This window comes from Bos indicus, chromosome 29 (genome assembly GCF_029378745.1).
Source record: "Bos indicus isolate NIAB-ARS_2022 breed Sahiwal x Tharparkar chromosome 29, NIAB-ARS_B.indTharparkar_mat_pri_1.0, whole genome shotgun sequence".
NCBI lineage: Eukaryota > Metazoa > Chordata > Mammalia > Artiodactyla > Bovidae > Bos > Bos indicus.
In genome coordinates this window covers 1,117,717-1,129,153 of record NC_091788.1, presented here as the reverse complement: position 1 = coordinate 1,129,153, position 11,437 = coordinate 1,117,717, and positions in this window count along the sequence as shown.

The window sequence follows — 11,437 nt, the reverse complement described above, 5'->3', positions numbered from 1 at the left end:
TTCATTTAACAAATACATACTGAATGAACAACATAGCCTATCCTCTGGAAACGTAGGCTCCATGGCAGGGGCTTTGATCTCCACTATAGACCGTGCCTTTAACAGAATCTGCCCAAAGTAGACACTCAGTAAATATTTGTTGAATGAATGAACAGATGAATGATTATGACAGATACTTTACTAGATACTGGGATCGATCATTCAGTCCTTTACATGGTAGGAGAAGGCAAATAAGCAAATACATATTATATCAGGTGGTATTCGTGCTCTGAAGGAGGATCTGTTTTGTTATGGGCATCCCACGCTGAGAAAAGGTGGACTCCACACCCAGCTCAGTCGTTGAGAATGACGAAGTCACACACACACCAAGGGGGTCCAAAAGACTTCATGATTCCCATAATGAGGCTTTCTGGAGTAGCAGGGCAGCTCCCAAGCAAGTCCAAAAACGGCCTGTGAGAACAGGGAGAGAAGACTGGCTTGGGGGTTTTATAATGGTTAGCAGGTCAGTTCAGGGTGATGGTTGTGCATGCAGTTTGAATTTTCCACAGGTGTCAAAGCAAGAAGGAGTCAGGCTTTTTTTTTTTTAATAATAATTTTATTTGTTTTATTTATTTAGTTTTGGCTGTGCTGGATCTTCATTGCTGCGCTAGCGAGCGGGGGCTACTCTCCAGTTGCAGTGTCTGGCTTCTCATCGCGGTGGCTTCTCTTGTTGTGGCGCACAGGCTCTGGGGCACACAGGCTTCCGTAGTTGCCGCACGTGAGCTCAGAAGTTGCAGCTGCAGGGCCCTAGAGCACAGGCTCAATAGTTGCAGTGCACAGGCTTAGTTGTTCTGCGGCATGTGGGATCTTCCCAGACCAGGGATCGAACTCGTGTCTCCTGCATTGGCAGGAGGATTCTTTATCACTGAGCCACTCGGGGAAGCCCACAGCCAGGCTTTCTTATCACACAAACGTGGGGGCAGAAGGGGAGGAAGGATAGGGGTAAGGCTTAATATCTGTCAGCAATCAAACATCAAAAGTGGAATCAGACTGTTACACATTTTATAGAGAGAGATCAGGGAAAGCTGCCAATAAAGAGACATTTGAGCGAAGTCCTGAAAAAATGAGAGAGTGAGCCATGAGGTTATTCGGAGAAACATCCTTTCTGGCAGATTTAAAGGTTCAGCCAGAAGAGAGCTTGGTAGTTTCAAGAAACAGCAAAGAGGCCATTGTGAACAAAGTAGGATCACCTGAACTCCATGAAGCTAACATCTAGTGCATATTCTGAGAAGCAATTTTTTAAATGCTAGCTAGATATAGGTATTTGCAAAATTATGTTAATACCATATTCACTTTAGGAATGTGACAAGGATGCCCAATATCATTAACTATTGGAGTTTCAACCAGGAAAAAAAGACAAGAAGAGGTATAACAACTGAAAAGGAAGCAAAAAATCAATTTTTCAGCAGAAAACATGGTTGACCTCTTGAAAAACCCAAGAGAATCTATAGTTATATTATCAGACTGAGTTCAAAGAGTTTCCTGAATATAAATATTATTGTTGTTCAGTCGCTAAGTCATGTCTGATTCTTTGTAACCCTATGGACTGTAGCCTGCCAGGCGCCTCTGTCCATGGAGATTTCCAGGCAAGAGTACTGGAGTGGGTTGCCATTTCCTTCTCCAGGGGATCTTCCTGATCCAGAGACTGAACCCATGGCTTCTGCATTGGCAGGTAGATTCTTTACCACTGAGCCACCAGGGAAGTCCAAATAAAAATATTATTCAGCCATAAAAAAGATGAAATATTACCATTTGCAGCAACATGGATAGACCTAGAGAATATCATAGTATGTAAAATAAGTCAGAGAAAGACAAATATTAAATACCACTTAAATGTGGAATCTAAAAAGTAATACGAAAAATCTATATACAAAACAGGGACAGACTCATAGACAGAAAACATACAGTTATTTACCAAAGGGGAAAGGGAGTGGGGGTGGGGTGGGGGAGTGTGGGAGTGTGGGAACAGATATGGGCTTCCCAGGTGGTACTAATAGTAAAGAACCCACTTGCCAATGCAGAAGATGTAAGAGACAGGTTCGATCCCTGGGTGGGGAAGAGCATGGCATCCCTGGCAGAGGAAATGGCAATCCACTCCAGTATTCTTGCCTGGAGTATCCCATGGACAGACGAGCCTGGCAGGCTACATTCCACAGCATTGCACAAAGTCAGTCAGGACTGAAATGACTTAGCACACACACATAAAATAGATGAGCAACAAGAATTTACTGTATAACAAAGGGAACTATAATGGACAATAATCTGAGAAAAAAATGTATATAACTCAATCACTTTGCTGTACACCTGAAACTAATACACTATTGTATCTATACTTCAATAGAAATAAAGTTTCTAAATGTAAAAATCAATATACAGTAATGAGTTGTATTTCTGCATACCAACAAAAAAAATGGTTAAAAATAAAATTTGGAAGGAATTCCCCAGCAGTCCAGTGGTTAAGACTCCGTGCTCTCAGTGCCAATGGCCCAGATTTGATCCCTAGTTGAAGAACTAAGATCCGGCAGTGGTGCAGCCAAAACAAAAAAGTAAATTTGAAAAAGATACCAATTACATGTTACTAAAAATACACAGCAGTATTTTTAACAAAAATTACATATAACCTTTATGGAGAAAATTATAAAATTGTTGAAAATGCAAAGAAATAAAAACAGTTACATCTAGGAAGACGTAATCTCTAGAAGTATCAGTTCTTCTCAAATCTATAAATTCAATGTCAGTCTAGTCCCAGTAGGGCTTTTGATAGAACCTCACCACTTCATTTAAAAATATATGGGAAAGCAAAGGGCCAAGATAAGCAAAGACGATTTTCAAGATAGCAAGATCAGGGATATTTGAAAGATAGCAACATCTTTAAACTTAATATTTAAGTAAGACAGTGTGGTTTTGGTACAGTGAGGACAGTCAAACCAAGAGCAAAAGCAGGTCCTCACATGTGCAGATGCTTGATTTTTCTGATGCAGCAGATCGATAGGGAAAGGAGAATGTGTCCACAGAGTGCTGGCACACCCAGTCATTAATGTGGAGAAACCAAACTGGATTGAACTCAATGCCTGGCAAATTAAAGACCTACAGGTGAACAAGAAAACTTTTAAAGTTTTAGAAGAAAATATGGGAGGTATCTTTATGACCTAAGGGCATGAAAAGATTTTCTAAACAACATAAGGCACAGACTATATAAAATATAAATAAATCTGATCTGACAACATTAAAATGTAACACTTGTTGGTCAAATGATAACTTAGGAAGAAAACAAACCACAGACTAGGAGAATATATTTTCAAAATATAGCTGATTAAATTCATGATGTGAAGAACTGACTCCTTGGAGAAGACCCTGATGCTAGGAAAGATTGCGGAGGAGGCAATGGCACCCCATGCCAGTACTCTTGCCTGGAAAATCCCATGGATGGAGGAGCCTGGTAGGCTGCAGTCCATGGGGTCGATAAGAGTCGGACACGACTGAGCGACTTCACTTTCACTTTTTACTTTCCTGCACTGGAGAAGGAAATGGCAACCCACTCCAGTGTTCTGGCCTGGAGAATCCCAGGGACAGGGAGCCTGGTGGGCTGCCGTCTATGGGGTCGCACAGAGTCGGACACGACTGAAGCGACTTAGCAGCAGCAGCAGCAGCAGGAAAGATTGAAGGCAGGAGGAGAAGGGGACGACAGAGGATGAGATAGTTGGATGGCATCACTGACTCGATGGACATGATGGGGTCACAAAGAGTCAGACTTAACTGAGTGACTGAACTGAACTGAACTATTCAGGATGCATTAACATCTACAAGTCAATAAGAAAAAGAGGAACTTCTAGTAGAAAAATAGGCTGAAATTATGAACTGGTATTTGGCAGAAAAACCAATGGCTACTGGCTGCACTCCGTCTTATTTTCGGTGGCATGCATGTGGGATCCAGTTACCCAACCAGGCATCTAACCCTGGCCTCCTGCACTGGGAGTGCAGAGTTTTAGCACTGCACCACCTGGGAAGTCCCCAGGGGTCACTGTTAAATTTAAGATTTCTATTTCCAGTAATAATAGATTAGATAATTCAGATGAATCATCTCACTAAAGATAATTTTAAAAGCTTCAAAACATAAAACATATCTTCTTGAAGGTACTGAAGAGTTAACAAGAAAGGCCAAGAGGATGGAAGCCCAGCTAACCTTCAGGACATAAAGAATCTTCAAGTATGAGTGATTACTGTTGTAAGCCTGTGACTTTGGGGATGCTTTGTTACACAGCAGTAGGCGGCTAACTTTAAAAATAAATACAAAGAAATGACAAGGAGTGGTTATTTCTAGGAGGAAGGGAGAAGTGAGCTAGGAAGAGCACAAAGGAGCTTCAGCTATATCAGTAGTCGTTATGAAGCTGGGTGTGAAAACACAGGTGTTTGTTGTTATCTTCTTTTTGACAAATATAAAGTTAAGGACATAGTATTGTGAATCTCTGTTTTAAAAGTATTTTCTTTTGTACTTAATTTTTCATGCATTTTCTTAAAATATTTTTCAGTTTATACTAAAGACTTATGGTGACTTGGTAATTAATATTCAATTATTTTCAAATTAAATACTTCCCTTTTGTTTTCTTGACTGGATTAGACTTTTTTCTGACACATTGCTATCCTATTCTTATATATGACTTTTTTCCTGAAGGAGTTATCCTTTGCATGTTCAGTGGCCTGCATTTATGACATGTGGGAAGTGGTGGACAGTAATAGAGAGAGGACTATGCTGGGTAAGAATATTTTATTTGCCTTTGGAAAGACTGATAAAATATCAATGGCAATATACTATGTGATGTTTTCCTATGAAATGTACTGGAATATCTGTTTTAAGAAAGAATGGGTCATGATATACCAATGGATCTTAGATATTAGTGAATTCCTATGGGACAAATTATGAATGAAATGACAAGTCAGCTTTTTAAGTGTCTGTCCTGATGCGGTGACATAAAAACTCAAAAGAAGTGTAGATAAAGGGTGAAGAGGATTTGGCCCTAAAAGAAGAGGATTAATAAGCAGGGGGTAAAAAAATAAAATAAAATAAGCAGGGGGTTCTATATGCAGTGAGTGAGAACAGTGAAGTGTGAAACAGCACAGCCACTAAGAACCTGTTCTAACAAAGCTGTGAGGGGGATTGAGTTACTTAGGCATTACAGCCCTTGGGAGAAGTGAACTGTCCTACAAACCTGCCTGGTGGGGAGTTCTAGATTTGCCTTAAGGACCTGAGCTGAGAACCCCTGCAATATTAAAGCAGTTCTAGAGTGAATTAGCTGCAGTCCTACTCGCAAGCTGCTTCTCATCAGATTTCTTATGGCATGGGGGCGGGAGCAGGGAGTTGTCCTCTGAAAGGGTCTGGAGCCTCTTCCCCTGATGAGTGTGTGAAAACCGCCTTTCCCTCTCCATCAGTGCTCTCCAAAGAGGGGTGCAAGAACCACGGCAACTGCAAAGGACATCCCAAGTGGTGCAGGAATATTAGAATGCCTTTACATATTTTATTTCATCCTTTTAATTTCTATTTTTGCATACATTTCTGAAGTTACATTCTGTTAGGGGTTTCAGCTAAAAAGTTTTGTGATTTTCAGTTCAAAGAGCTTGGAGATCAGATACATTTACATCACCTTTCCAAACCTAAAATAAGAACACAATCTGATACTACAAAGGCAATTATGTGACTAAAGTAATAAAATATTAAATACTGAGTTTTCTACAGAAAATCTGGTATATTCATTCATTGGTCGAATACATGGTTAGTATTCCTGGAACTTCTTATGTCCCATTTGTCTGAAACATTGTGTTTTTCTGAAGTGTATTAAGTGTGGCAAGAAAAACTAATTTAAGTTTACAATAATGCTTGGGTTGGGCTTCCCCAGTGGCTCAGTGGTAAAGAATCTGCCTGACATGCAGGAGACGTGGGTTCGATCCCTAGGTTTAAACTTACACTCCAGGGAAGATGCCCTGGAGGAGGTCATGGCAACTAACTCCAGTACTCTTGCCAGGAACATCCCCATGGACAGAGGAGCCTGGTGGGTTACAGTCCATGGGGCTGCAAAGAGTTGGACACGACTGAAGTGACTTAGCATGCAAGCAATGCTTAGGTTAGTTACATTAACAATCTAACATGTGCCACTAGAACAGATACCTAAAAGCAGACACTCATTTCCTTCTGGTTTTAAAAGCCCAGCTTCCTTTGAGATTCTCTGTGAAGCCTCTGTATGTCATGTTCTATTGCTCATTCAATGTCAATTTTACGAACATCATCCACATGCCAAAGCACTGTACCAGGGATGCAGGATCAGACACTGACTGACATATGAACAAATAGTTACAGTACGGTAAGTCCTATTAGTATTACTCTGTAATGTATTGTACATTATAGAGGAAACTTCATCTCACAAACACAAAAATAAATTTACTCAAGAACACATGAATTTCTGGTGCTGGCCAAGATGGAATAAGCCCACAGCAGCCTATTTCTTCAACAATTACAAAATACAAAACTTTGAACAAAATGCAGACAGCAATTCCCAGAAGACTGTTGAAAATTAAACCATTTTGACTGAATGATTGAAGAAGGAAGTCCAAACTTGGAAAATGAACAATACTGATGATGAGTTTCCTGATTTTTCTCTCCTCTTTTATCCAAGGCAGACTGGGTCACAGAACAATGCAAGGGGCATGGACAGCAAAAACTCCCAACATGAACATGAAGTTGCTCAGTCGTGTCCGACTCTTTACTACCTCATGGACTGTAGCCTACCAGGCTCCTCTGTTCATGGGATTTTCCAGGCAATAGTACTGGAGTGGATTGCCATTTCCTTCTCCAGGGGATCTTCGCAACCCAGGGATCAAACCCAGGTCTCCAACATCGTAGACAGACGCTTTACCGTCTGAGCCACCAGGGAAGTCCAAAAACTCCCAAGAGACAGTTCATTTTGGCTAGAGAAGCAGGAAAGGGGGTCCAAGCAGGCCACAGTGTGAAAGTCTCCATTTTTCTCTTGTTCTTTTTCTATCTCTTGGCTCTGCCCAAAGGCTTTACCCCGGTGCAGTCAGAGCAGCACCGCTGCATCGGTGGTTTTAGTGGAGCTGTTACCTAAAAGAGCAAGAGAAAAATGATCCCAGAGGAGTCAGGAAATGGACTTCTTGGGGTCGCGTTTTTCTGTCTCTTTTCTCTTGGTGCTTCAAGAGAAATGTAGTTCTTCATAACTGGAGGGTGGCCCCAGTTGTGAAGAACTACATTACAGCCTGGGATATTAAGAGGGCACTAAAACTAAGAATGGAGAAGGCAATGGCACCCCACTCCAGTACTCTTGCCTGGAAAATTCCATGGATGGAGGAGCCCAGTAGGCTGCAGTCCATGGGGTCGCTAAGAGTCAGACATGACTGAGCGACTTCACTTTCCCTTTTCACTTTCATGCATTGGAGAAGGAACTGGCAACCCACTCCAGTGTTCTTGCCTGGAGAATCCCAGGGACGGGGGAGCCTGATGGGCTGCCGTCTATGGGGTCGCACAGAGTCGGACACGACTGAAGTGACTTAGCAGCAAAACTAAGAAAAACTGGTATTTGTGGCAAGAAGCAGGAAAAGGGGTGCTATTCATAATATTCCCTTTATTAGCTTTTTTTTTTTTTTTTTTACATTAGCCTTTTAATGTCTGTAAGAATTTTGAAAGTGTATCCCAAGTTATCTTACAATCCGTTCTGTTCTATGTTTTGGGTTTTTTCATTGACCAAACTATGAGTTCACTAATCTTGTTCTGTGCTATGTCAGATCTCCTAGTAAACTTATCTTGTGCTAAGTCACTTCAGTCGTGTCCAATTCTTTGCAACCCCATGGATGCATCACCAAGCTCTTCTGTCCATGGGATTCTCCAGGCAAGAATACTGGAGTGGGTTGCCATGCCCTCCTCCAGGGGATTTCATGACCCAGGGATCGAATTCAAGTCTTTTTGCTGCTGCTGCTGCTGCTGCTAAGTCGCTTCAGTCATGTTCGACTCTGTGTGACCCCATAGACGGCAGCCCACCAGGCTCCCCCGTCCCTGGGATTCTCCAGGCAAGAACACTGGAGTGGGTTGCCGTTTCCTTCTCCAGTGCAGGAAAGTGAAAAGTGAAAGTGAAGTCGCTCAGTCGTGTCTGACTCCTAGGGACCCCATGGACTGCAACGCACCAGGCTCCTCTGTCCATGGGATTTTCCAGGCAAGGGTACTGGAGTGGGGTGCCATTGCCCTCTCCCCAAGTCTTTTTAGGTCTCCGGTATTTGGCAGGTGGGTTCTTTACCAAAGTGCCACCTTATAAACCATTAATTTCGGTTACTTTGGGGATGTCCCTCGTGGTCCAATGGTTGAGTCTTCACCTTCCAGTGCAGAGGGGTGTGGGTTCAGCCCCAAGTTGGGGAGCTAAAATCTCACATGCCTCATGACCAAAAAACCAGAACATAATCTTGGCCAAAAAATCAGAAGATAAAAACAGAAGCAATATTGTAACAAAATCAATAAAGACTTTTAAAATGATCCATAGCAAAAACAAAACAAAACAAAACAAAAACATTACTTTTAGTCTAGAATGTATATTTTGATTCTCTTCTTAATAGACACATTTTTCTATTGAAACCCCATCTTTTCATTCATTTTGTCCATTTTCCTCTATTTTCTTTAACATACTAATCTGTTAAAGTCCTTGCCTCCCATCTCCAATGTTTTGATCATCCATGAATATGTTCCTGACTATGGGTTTTTGTTTTTGGTTTCAGCCACTATTTCACGACTTACTACTACTACTACTAAATTAATCTTCCAGCAGTGAGGATTTCCACTTTTGTTAGGCAGAGGAAAGACTGATTGTAATCAGAGATCCAGCTGGGGTGGGGCCGGGTTTCCTTTTAAATAAAATTCAGGCCACATCTGAATGCAAGCTCTCCCTCTTAGGTCCTAAAAGATGGTAGGGGGTGCAGTTCTTCCCTTTGGGAGATCTGAGTTCCATGAACCCTCAAAATCTGACAAATATACTTCCCTCTAAGCAGATCTTAGTTTCATATGTATCCAAATGTGCAGAACACGTCACTGTTTGTGTGTGTGTGTTTAACTTAATTATAATTTGGTTTGCACTAGGTCTTCCTTGCTGCTATTGGGCTTCCCTGCTTCAGAGACTGGGGGCTACTCTCTAGTTGTGGTGTGTGGGCTTCTCATTGTTGTGGCTTCTCTTTTTGCAGAGCACAGGCTCTAGGGCGTGGGCTTCAGCAATTGCAATTTGGGGGTTCAGTAGTTGTGGCTCTCGGGCTCTAGAGCACAGGCTCAGTAGTTGTGAAGCATGGACTTAGTTGCTCCGTGGCATGTAGAATCTTCCTGAACCAGGGATCAAACTCATGACCCCTGCATTGGCAGGAGGATTCTTAAGCATTGCATCACCAGGGAAGTTCCAAGACTTCATCGTTTTTCACACTTAGCTCATTAATCCATTTGGAATTTATTTTTATTTAGGATTTGACATAAGGGTGCAACTGTATTATTTTCCATATGTGATAGGTTGTTGGCCCTGTTCCTCCCATTATCCACACCCTTTTCTTTGCAAGTCTTCAGCTTCTGCAACTAAAAAGGCTGAATATAAGTCCTCTTCCATCTTTGACTTTTGGGTTTGGCCATAGTACTTGTGGATTTTGGATATATAATGGAAGCAAGGCTTAGATCTTGTATCTCTACTGTTTCCATGGAAAGAACATATCCTGACCAGCTTGCTAGTACAATGAGAGATATGGCACAAAGCCTTCCGAATAATCTGTAGATCTATAACTGGAATTAGAACTGTTGCAGGAATGGGGATCCCTTCCAGGGCCCGAAACTGGGCTCTTGTCTAACACTCAGAAATGAATTGTCCAAGGAGACACACTTGCTGACAAAGCAAGAGATTTTATTGGGAAAGGGCACCCAGGTGGAGAGCAGTAGGGTATGGGAACCTAGGAGAACAGCTCTGCCGCATGGCTTGCAGTCTCGGGTTTTATGGTGATGGGATTAATTTCTGGGTTGTCCTTAGCCAATCATTCTGACTCAGAGTCCTTCCTGGTGGTGCACGCCTTGTTCTGCCAAGATGGATGCCAGAGAGGATTCTGGGAGGTGGTTGGACATGTGGTATCTCCTTTTGAACTTTTCCAAACTTTTCCTGTGGGTGGTGGCTTATTAGTTCCCTGTTCCTTAGCAGGACCTCCTGTCCTAAAATAACGTATGCAATTGTTACTATGGTGACTGGCCAGGGTGGGCGGTTTCAATGAGTGTGTTTCCCCTAACAGAATCAACCAGCTGAGCCCAGCTTAGACCAAGGGACCCTCAGGTCCAGTCCAGCTGAGACAGCAGTTGCCCCAGCCAAACTGCAGAAGTATGAGCACCTTATAAAGATTAAATGAAAAATGTTTAGCACACTTAGCAGTTACTGGCATAAATAGACTCCATGATAAATATTAATCAAATTTTGAAACAAGGTATTAAAACCTTTTACAAACTTATGTATAAAGAGTAAGCACAGTAATTCTCAAACATGATTGTCCAGCAATATCAGTTGAGCTTGCAAAAATAGGTTCCTCCCTTGAAAATTCACAGAACCCCCCAACACACACATGTATTACTTAAGCAGACTGATACCATGGCAACCATATTTTCCTAAGTACCTTAGAAAAAGTTTAAAACTTAAACACTTAAACTTAGCACAAAACTTGGAAAAGCCCGTGATAAATGATATACACAATTCCTTCAGTTAAATAGTTTTGTAACTAAAGAATTCCTTGTCCCCCTTCATAATTCCCAGTGGAAATACTACTGATGAGACACTTTCTTAGGAACTCGGAGACTTAAGTTACATCACTGCTCTTTAACCGTACATATATTACTTTCAGTCAGGCATAAAATTAATATTATGCGCATATTACATGCCTGAGATTGTTGCCATCCTAGAGTTTACTACTACGGGAGTTTAGATAATAAACTAATTATGCAGTGTAATTTTATAAATTTTATAACTGTGCTTTAAACACAATTCATTGTTTTCCTCAAACTACACCCTTATTTTATAACTCTTTAGACTTGTCTGATGAGATTTTACAAGTCTTCAGATCCGTCGTTTCTCCTCACATCTCCGCACTCTCGGAGGGCCTCTCGTTGCTAAGATGCAGGGACCCATTCATCTCCTTTTCCCTATTCGTTTTCGGCCGACTTCTTCCTGCCTTCCTCCATCACTTTCCAACAAGCAACAGTTAAAACGGAGGAAGACCGCAGGGATCCCGCCTTCCCGCGGCCGGCCACGCCTTTCACAGACCGAGAAGCTCTTCCGCGGGCCGCAGCGGGATTCAACCCAGGCGCGCGGCCGGAAGTCTGGGCCCCGCGGCGGCCGCTTTCCTC